A 9333-nucleotide genomic window follows, 5' to 3' on the forward strand; every position below is an offset into this window, starting at 1 on the left:
TCAAACATAAAAGTAAATCTCTTTGACCATAGGCAACTTGTATAATTGTAGGTCATGGCTGTTATCCCATTACATTGTGTACCTTGTCATACGATGCAATTATCCATTGGCTTTTACATGCATGCATTTACAAAATTCATATATTTCGTCATATCATTGTTCATTAACAAGTATCCGTGTGAATTTTACTCACTTGGGTAATAAGGCTCCTCCGAACAAACCCCAAGAGATTCCTCAACCTCGAAATTTGTGAAAGGACCTCACATGAGTCCCTGATCTAGACGTAAATACCATAAAACCTAACTAGGGTAAAAATGGTAATTCTACCTGTCTGTCGAATGTTCGGTTATCCTATCGATTGTTTGCGAACGATCATTCGACAACCCTAATGAACCTTCGTAATACTAGCAGAAACTCCATTTTAGAAAAAGGTCCTAACTTTTCTTAATCTAACATATTCTAAGGCCTTTTTATAATGCTCAACACTATCTTAAGCCATAAAAACACCTTCATTCATAGCAAAACACGTCCAACATCATTAAATGGCTAACCCATAGCTAATCTTGTCTTAAAACCTACCTACAATGCATGGGTTTTTGTTAAGCTCTTAAACAGGGCATTATTCATACCAAATCCAACAAGATAATAAGGTCTTAACTGTAAACGTAAACCTTTCATGCGATACCCAATAACCAAACTATCATTAAAAAAAAAAAAAAAAACAAAAAAAAAAAAAAAAAAAAAAAAAACAAAAAAACAAAAAAACAAAAAAGAAAAACCTAGATGTTCAAAACCACAAACTAAGAGACTAAGCTATGAAAATAAGACTAAACAGCACATAAACAACAATTTGATATTCTAACAGTACTTCTGAAAACAAGGTTAGGCTAAGAAAGTTACCTCATTTGAAGAATAAAAACAATCTCTCTTCAACCCCCCCCCCCCCCCTCTCTCTAGTGTTTTAGGACTCAAGGAAAACTAAAATAGTAGCCCAAGTGTCGTAGGATCCTATTTATAGGCGACCTAGGGGGAGTAGTAGGGTTGAGATATCCAACTTTTGAAATAAAAACCCTATTGCAATCTTCGACCATTCGAATCCCACCTCGATAATTCATTGTTGATCATTTGATTCCAACTTCGAATGTTCACTAAGGATCGGTCGAATCCAACTTCAAACATTCACTGACGATCGTTTGAATCCAACTTTGAATGTGCATTGTAATGTCCGAGACATTACTTGAGTATTTAAAATGTTAATTAAAATAAGAAATTGATTAGAGTTAACTAAATGGCAAGAAAACACTTTGAAAACGCTTAGAAAATGCGTATAAATCGAGTTTCAGGAAGTAGGGTCCAAACGGGCGAGGAACGGAATTCGGACGTTAGAAGCTAAATGTCAAAATGGACATTCTGGTTGGCGTGTCCGGACACACTTAGCAAAAAGTCCATGTTCGTACAGTGTCCGGACATGCTTGGGATAAGCTTGGCAGTAACTTGCCTTCCATTCGCGTGTACGAACATCCACATACTGTGTCCGAACATTACACTAGATAAAACTGAAAATGGGTCTTTCTAGACTCATTTCTTCCGGTTCTTTCCCATTTTCTCACTATTTCTCTTAGGTTTTTTTTTATTTTTTTTATTTTTTTTATTTTTTTTTATTTTATTTATTTATTTATTTTTTTTAATAGAAAACCCTCATTCTACGAAGATCTAAGCCCCATACCTCAATTCTAACTTCAAAAATGTGATCTTCGCGAAGAGATCTATGTTTTGGCCAATTGGTTCAAGGTAATTTCGTAAACTCTCGTCTTTTGAGATTTTGGGTTAAATCTTGAGATATTTGAGTTTAACCTTTTGTTATTCTTTAAAGTTTTGCACGTTTTGGAACTTCCTAAACATTCTCCAAGCTCTGGGTTGTGTTTGTGTGAATTTTGGTAAGGTTTCCAAAACCCTAGCTTTTGTGTATTTGTTTTAATTGTGGTTTTAAATGCCTAACCCTAAGATTATCTTATGGGTTAGTGCTATTTGTTGTTGGCTAGTTGATTGGAACCCTAGAAATTCTATGGGTATTCCACGAGTATAGCCCTTGAGCAATTCAAGTGCTATTTGAGACGTTTAGAGTTCAAATTACTTAGTAGTGTGCAATGTGTTGACTTTCAGTTGTGCGTTGCGAGTGGTTGGCTAGGAAACCTAATTGAGCCCAACATCCAAGAAACCATTGTGTAACGCCCAAGAAAATAATCACTTAAGATTATATTCAACTACGTATATATATATATATATATATATGGAATACAATCGAGATAGAAATAACTGTTCTGCCATATTGGCGATTGATCCCCAGTGGCGATCGATCCCCATAGAAATACAAAGGATAAACTTCACCGACAGCTATCCTTCGATTTTTATAAAAAAATCATCATTACCCATTGATGATTTTTAGACCATGCATGAACCATGTCCATCTCTTAAATATTGTGAAAGCTAAAACAATTAAACATAATCTAGTTAGTGACTTGACGATCATATGGTTAGAAACTTAGTTAAAACTCAATTTTTAGTTACGTGAAGATATTAGATTTTTAGGTTGATAATGATTACTACTATACGTCACCGCCCAGCTACTGCTTCCCCAGCCCTTGATCAATTCAACCCAATTGATCCAAGTCATCCAAGTTTCTATATAAGGAAGGTGCAGCCCTCTTTAATCTCACGCACATCTTCTTCTTCTTTCTTCTTTCTCTATTTCTCTCTTGCAGTAGAAGCTCTCTTGCTCTCTCTCTGTTTCTCTCTAATTCTAACAGTCCATCTTCTTCTTAGAGAAGCAGCAGGAACATAAAAATAGAAAGCTCAAAAACTGCTCTGCTCTCACCCACTCGGCCAACATCAAAAGAAAAGCATGAAAATACTTTCTCAAACACTCTTTGTTTCTCTATCATGCTAGCAGCAGTGGGTTCTTCTTAAAATAGAAAACTACTTCTCTTCCTCTCTGTTTCTCTCAATTTGCAGTAGATGTTGAATAGTAAACACAAAACAGAAACTCTATCACCTTCTCTATCTCAGCTTAAAAACTCTCTCTACTTTACCCACTCGGCCAACACCAAAAGAAAAGCATCAAAATACTTTCTTGAACACTCTCTGTTTCTCTATCATTCTAGAAGCAGTGGGTTCTTCTTAAAATAGTAAACTCATTCTCTTCCTCTCCGTTTCTTTCAGTTTGCAGTAGATGTTGAATAGTAAACACAAAACAAAAACTCTATCACCTTTTCTGTCTCTCTGCCTAAAACTCTAAAAAGATCATTCTCTCTCTTGCCCAATCTCTCACGGTCCCTTGTAGGAACAACAGCAAAACTCCTAAGAAACCTACTATGTTCTCTCGGCCAATACCCAAACAAGAAAAGAAAGTCATCCTCTCTTTCTCTCCGTCTTGGATTGCAACAGAAGAAGGAAAGTGAAAAATAGAAATTGACTTCTAAAATAAAGTCAAGTGTGTGTGCGCGCAATGTGTTGACAAAATAATGCGGAAAATAAATAACACAAGAATTTTTGTTAACGAAGTAGAAATTCAAGAAGAGAAAAACTACTCTGAGGCAGCCAAACCCAGGATATCCACTACTCAGAAGACAAGACTAGATACAAGATAGTAACACTCACATACCCCTGACGCAGTGGTCGTACCTTACTCTCTAACGTGTAACCCAATACGAACGCCTCCCAACCAGGTCTCCTACCTGAAGGGGTCTTCAATGGAATCCTTTACCTTAGCGCCAACCCCTAAGATAGACTTCAGTTTAAGCGCAGCAACAGCACACACAGCAACGACTCTAAAGAGAACAAATAAGCTCAATAACCTCACAAAATAACTCTCTAAGCTCTAGTGGAATTCAATACCGAATTCTTGCAGTTCTCAAGCACAAGGGCCTCTATTTATAGGCTGAGGACTCAAATGAGCATCTGGCTTGATAAACCTGGGCGCCGTCCAGAAGGTGGTCATGGGCGATCCGGACGGACAATTGTGTGACCAAAATTCTGAGATTTTCAATGAAAATCTTTCCTGTTTGAGAGCGGCGTCCAGACGGTCGCACGTCCGCTGCAAGTAATTTCCTTATAAAGGCTTCGCGCGTCCGGACCAGGAGGATGGCCATCCGGATGGGTGATCTGCTGCACACAATTTCCATATCTGTCATACGTGCGTCCGGACCATGGTAGGCTGGCGTCCGGACGGTTGAGTTTGAATTGCGAACTTGACATAAGGAGTAGCGCGTCTGGACAGGAATTCACGTTGTCCGAACGGTTGCAGCAATCTTCCCATATTTGATTTTGGAAAGAAAATCTGAAGCTTGATCGGACACTAAGAGTCATCCGGAAGGGCTGCTGTATCGTCTGGACAGATGCAAGCTGGAGCAGAAGCTTCTCGATACAGAGGAGTGTCCGGACGGAAAACCACATCGTCCAGACGGATGCTCCTTTAGTTTGAAGGACGTTCGAACGGCTGGGAACTATGGACAGATGAGCATTCGGACGGGATGACACATCGTCCGGAAGGTTGGCAGGGAACCGAAATCTTTGACTTGCAAACAATGCAGAATCTTCTGAAGCACTTCTTAATAGCGGGATCCCTGTTAAAAAGCATCTTTACATATAAGTGATTTTGTTCAATCAAAATGTAGCCAATCACAAACTAAGAAACTCCCTCTTTGACCATTCTGGGACAAAAATCACTTGACCGGTTTGAAAATACATTCTCAGTCCAAAAATAAAAATTACTCCCCCTTTTTGTCACAAAGGGACAAAGGGTAAAACAGAGTAATAAAAATTAAACACAACAAAAATTACTCCCCCTAACCGTCTCAGAATGACCAGGGTAAACAGAGTAATATAATCCAGGAGTTTAACACAAGTAGCAAATATAACACAAATGTCTAAAAAAAAAAACTGAAAAGATAATCTACAAAACAAAAAGAAACTCAAGCATCCTCGACCATCGGCGCATCGTCCTTGTCATCACTGCTGGACGGGTGGTGGAACTTGAGAGCTCCTGGAAATCCAGCTGGTTCTGCTCTACACGCAGGTTGATGGAGTGCACCTCCTATTGCATGGATGACATGGAGAGCTGCATGGTACTCATTCCTCCTGTAATGCCCAGTAATTTCAACTCTTAAAAAAATCATTGATATTGTTGAGAAACAATATCCACATGTTTTTACAAGCAAATCTAAAGTTGTTTTGAAAACTTAAAGATCAAACCCTAAAAACCCTTGAAAACTCAAAAGTTACATTTAAGCTTTAAACTTTGATTGAACCGAAAACCAGTCAAACGAACTCAGATTTAGATAAATCAAAGACCTTTGTACTTACAAAAGAAAGATCTATCATATGGCAAAAGTTAGTAAAAAAAGTCCACCAGTTGACTTTTTGACCCGAGCCTAAATAACCCAACTGTCGATATCAAACGAAAAACTGGAAAGAAAAATATCTCAATGCTTCTAGAAACATTTATGTATAAAAAACAAAAGTAATGATGAAAGAATGGAATATCTCAAAAGTAATCATGAAAAGGAGGAAACATCAATAAAGCAAGTATGAATGCAGAAAGTGGATAAAAGATATTTTGGCTTTATAGACAGAAACTTTGACTTGACCAAAACTACGTCAAAACAAAATGAGACGAACCAAAAAGGGAAAATGTTTGTCTTGAAGTCCTCTATCTACCTTCAAAATTTCACGTTAATCGGTGTCAGTTTGACCATCGAAAAAATTCTCGGAGTAAGCTGCCCCCATTTGGACGAAAATCCCAAAATGCAATTAGATAATAAAACAAGGACTTATTTGCAAGAACTTATCCAATAGGGTAATTCTTTTATTACATTTTGCACCTCAATACCCCTACCTTCCTCCTATAAATAAGCATGCAAGGCTCTTTGTTTTTCCACACAATCCAAGACAACTTTCTTGAAAGCTTTGTGCTTTGGTTTTCTCTCCCTTTTTCTCTCCTTCTACCACACAACCACTTTGGTGTTCTTGAAGGTATTTTTCTCTCCAAATCAAATTGGTAAGTAAATCTTGACACTTCTTCCTTACTATTTGATTTCATTACTTTTTATGAATTGTTTAAAAGACCTAATAAGCTTTAGAGATAAAAGAATTAAAGTAAAGGGAAATATAAACTGCTTTTACATTTAATTGTCTTCATGACCGATCTTATGACTTTCATGAGTTGATCGTATTTATATTTCGCATTTAAATTTCATTGTCCTCATGACTGATCTTATGACTTTCATGAGTTGATTGTATTTATATTTCGTATTTAAATTTCATTATCCTCATGATTGATCTTATGACTTTCATGAGTTAATCGTATTTATATTTCGTACTTATATTTCATTGTCCTCATGACTAATCTTATGACTTTCATGAGTTGATCGTATTTATATTTCGTATTTAAATTTCATTGTCCTTATGACTGATCTTATGACTTTCATGAGTTGATCGTGTTTATATTTTGTATTTAAATTTCACTGTCCTCATGACTGATCTTATGACCTTCATGAGTTGATCGTATTTACTCTTATTGTCCTTATGATATATTTTAATCTTTCAAGTTCATATTTGGTGGTATTGGTCATATAGCCTCTTCATCAAATTATGAACCAAGGTTTTACGATTATCGTAAGTGATCGTCTAAAATATAATGAAGTGATGGATAATAATAAATATAAAGAGATGAGGGTCTATAAACAATGATTTGTTTGATAGATAATTGATTTGTATATTATTGTATGGTTGGATTTTTATACAGAAAAGAAGTCTAAGGACTACACGGGGAAGAGTGTAAGTATGGATGTACTTACTGAGGAATGATTCTATGTTTCATTAGGACTGTGTGGTGTGTGTTTATTGCATGTGGTTGTTCATGCATTGCATGTTGTGTCCAATTAATATAACAGCTGATGAGATAGCCATCAACAAGCTGATGTAGTAGCAAGTGGAAGGAAGTCTAGTCAGTGGATCCAGGGGGTTCATAGTGACCCACGGGTGTCCGAAGTCCTAATATATAACTAATGCTGGGACCGGTAGGATTCCAGTGCAAACAGGTAAGACTTTAAGTGTGAGGCAAAGGACATGAACGGGTTTGGATACCTAAGAATGAGAGGTCTGAAGTAAGATGATCATAAAACACAAACTAAATGGTTACTACGATGCATATTCATACAACTCTTGCATTTATATTATTTATGAACTGTTATTAATCTGATGGTAACTTAGATATGAAAATGGATGACTCACTTGTTTGTCTATGTAAATATGATGACGTCATATTTGCATAGTTACTGATGCAGATCTGGAGAATGAAGGCATGGACCCATATGCCAGTTTTGATGGTTTTTGAAACCATCAACGAACTATCATGTGCTAGCTTAGAAATTACTAGTTGCACTTATATGTGTTTGATTTTTTGGCATGTAAATATTTATAACAATGTCATGTTCGACATGTTTTATGTTATATGCTTATGTGCCGCCTGTGGCACTAATTTTGATTCACCTAGTGTGCATATAGGATGTAAAGATAAACCTAAGTAACTTTTAATAAACGTATCGAGGTATTTCAGTCAGCTCTAAATGTGTTATGCTATCAATTCCTAAGGCTTTAGAAGAAAAAAAAAATATTCCGCTGCGAGAGTTTATCTCTGATGTAGTAATGTCACGTGAAAACCGGAGGTTTCTGCTTACGAATTTGCAGGCCCAAATTTGGGGCGTTACACCTCCCTGAATGGCAGCCATGGCTTCCATGATCTGAGAATAACTGACTTCCGGCTCAGAAGGCGGGACGGTCTGAGAGGAGGAAGCCATGTCAGAAAGCCGACAGGCATGGCAACAGGGACATCATCATCGGAATCATCTCTCAGCAGCTGTGCATTGGACTTCATCAACGTCTGTTTGCTGAGATGATTTTGGATCTTCATCTTTGGCTCCCCAGCAACACTGATGTCAGACTGAAGAATAATCTGTGTAAGTAGACAGCCGAAGGGAATATAGGTATTGCACTTATTGCTGGCCTCCAGAATAACGCCCAAAATATGCTTGCATAGGCAGAAAGGCAAGCGAAGATGGATGGCATAGACAAACTGGGTCTTCTTTAAAATCAGGTCACTGTGCCTGACAACTGGCCATAGGTTTTGCTGAACAATCTTGACCAACATGCGGTGTGAAGGGGATAAAGCACCGATCCTGATGGTGGTAGCGCACTCCTCTCCCTAGGGAACTGCGTGGAAGAACTCTCGGAGATCTTCCATAGAAGGAGGAAGCACTACCTCATTGTAAAGACTGCCAGGGAGCTTGAAGACAGGTACTCCTATGACTTGGCTGATGATAATATGTCCTGTAACGGTGGACTGAAGTATCAACCCGCGGTCATCATCCTGCACCACCTCTAGGTTGGCATAGAAGAGTCTGACCAGCCTGGTATAGACAACACAGGCACAGCTGTGAAGATATCCCCAGTGGTATGTCTGGATGATGTCGTGGATACTATCCAAAGGTGCCACCATAATGTCTAAACGGACCACATTTCTTTCAGCAATGACTGTGCGATCCATAATTTTGGCTCTGAGAGCTGTTCTATCTCTCTCTATCCTCTGGTGGACTCTGCGCTGTGGACTGCCTGCTGACATGGTTCTGCAAAAGAGACCAACAAGATTTGCCAAGACAAATAATCCAAAAGTATTCTTGTTAGGTCACCAAAATTTGAGCATTATAACGGCAGTAAACAGGATTTGTCTAAAAGTACAGACATAAAATATCACACTGTAGTCCCCAAAAATACTACCACAAATAGTCTCAACATAGCAGATGCATCTCATAATCTCAACAACATTCCTAAAGAAATCAATATTCTAATAGTTAAAAATAAACTGAAGAGAAAAAGACAAGAAAAATACCTGGAATGTGAGATTAAGGCATAAAAAGACAAGCAGGGGCGAGATACAGCCAAAAACTTGCAAGCAATTACTCACTAGATGCCAAAATAAGACTTTTTGGTGGGGTAGAGAGAAAATGCGGCGACCAGGGCCTTTTATAGAGCCTGTGGGGTCCCCGTTCGGACGGTGAAATAACGTCGTCCGGACGCGCGCTGCATTGGAAACAAGCGGACAGGTCGCGCTCGTCCGGACGAGTAACCTTACCGTCCGGCCGTTGGTGCCACGCGCGTCCGGACGTGAACAAAACCGTCCGGCCAACGGAGCTACCCCCGTTCGGACACCAGGAGAGACCGTCTGGACGCTCCACATTGAAAAATAGAAAAGTGAACAAAAATTTGCAGAATTTAATT

Source organism: Alnus glutinosa, chromosome 8 (genome assembly GCF_958979055.1).
Source record: "Alnus glutinosa chromosome 8, dhAlnGlut1.1, whole genome shotgun sequence".
Lineage (NCBI taxonomy): Eukaryota > Viridiplantae > Streptophyta > Magnoliopsida > Fagales > Betulaceae > Alnus > Alnus glutinosa.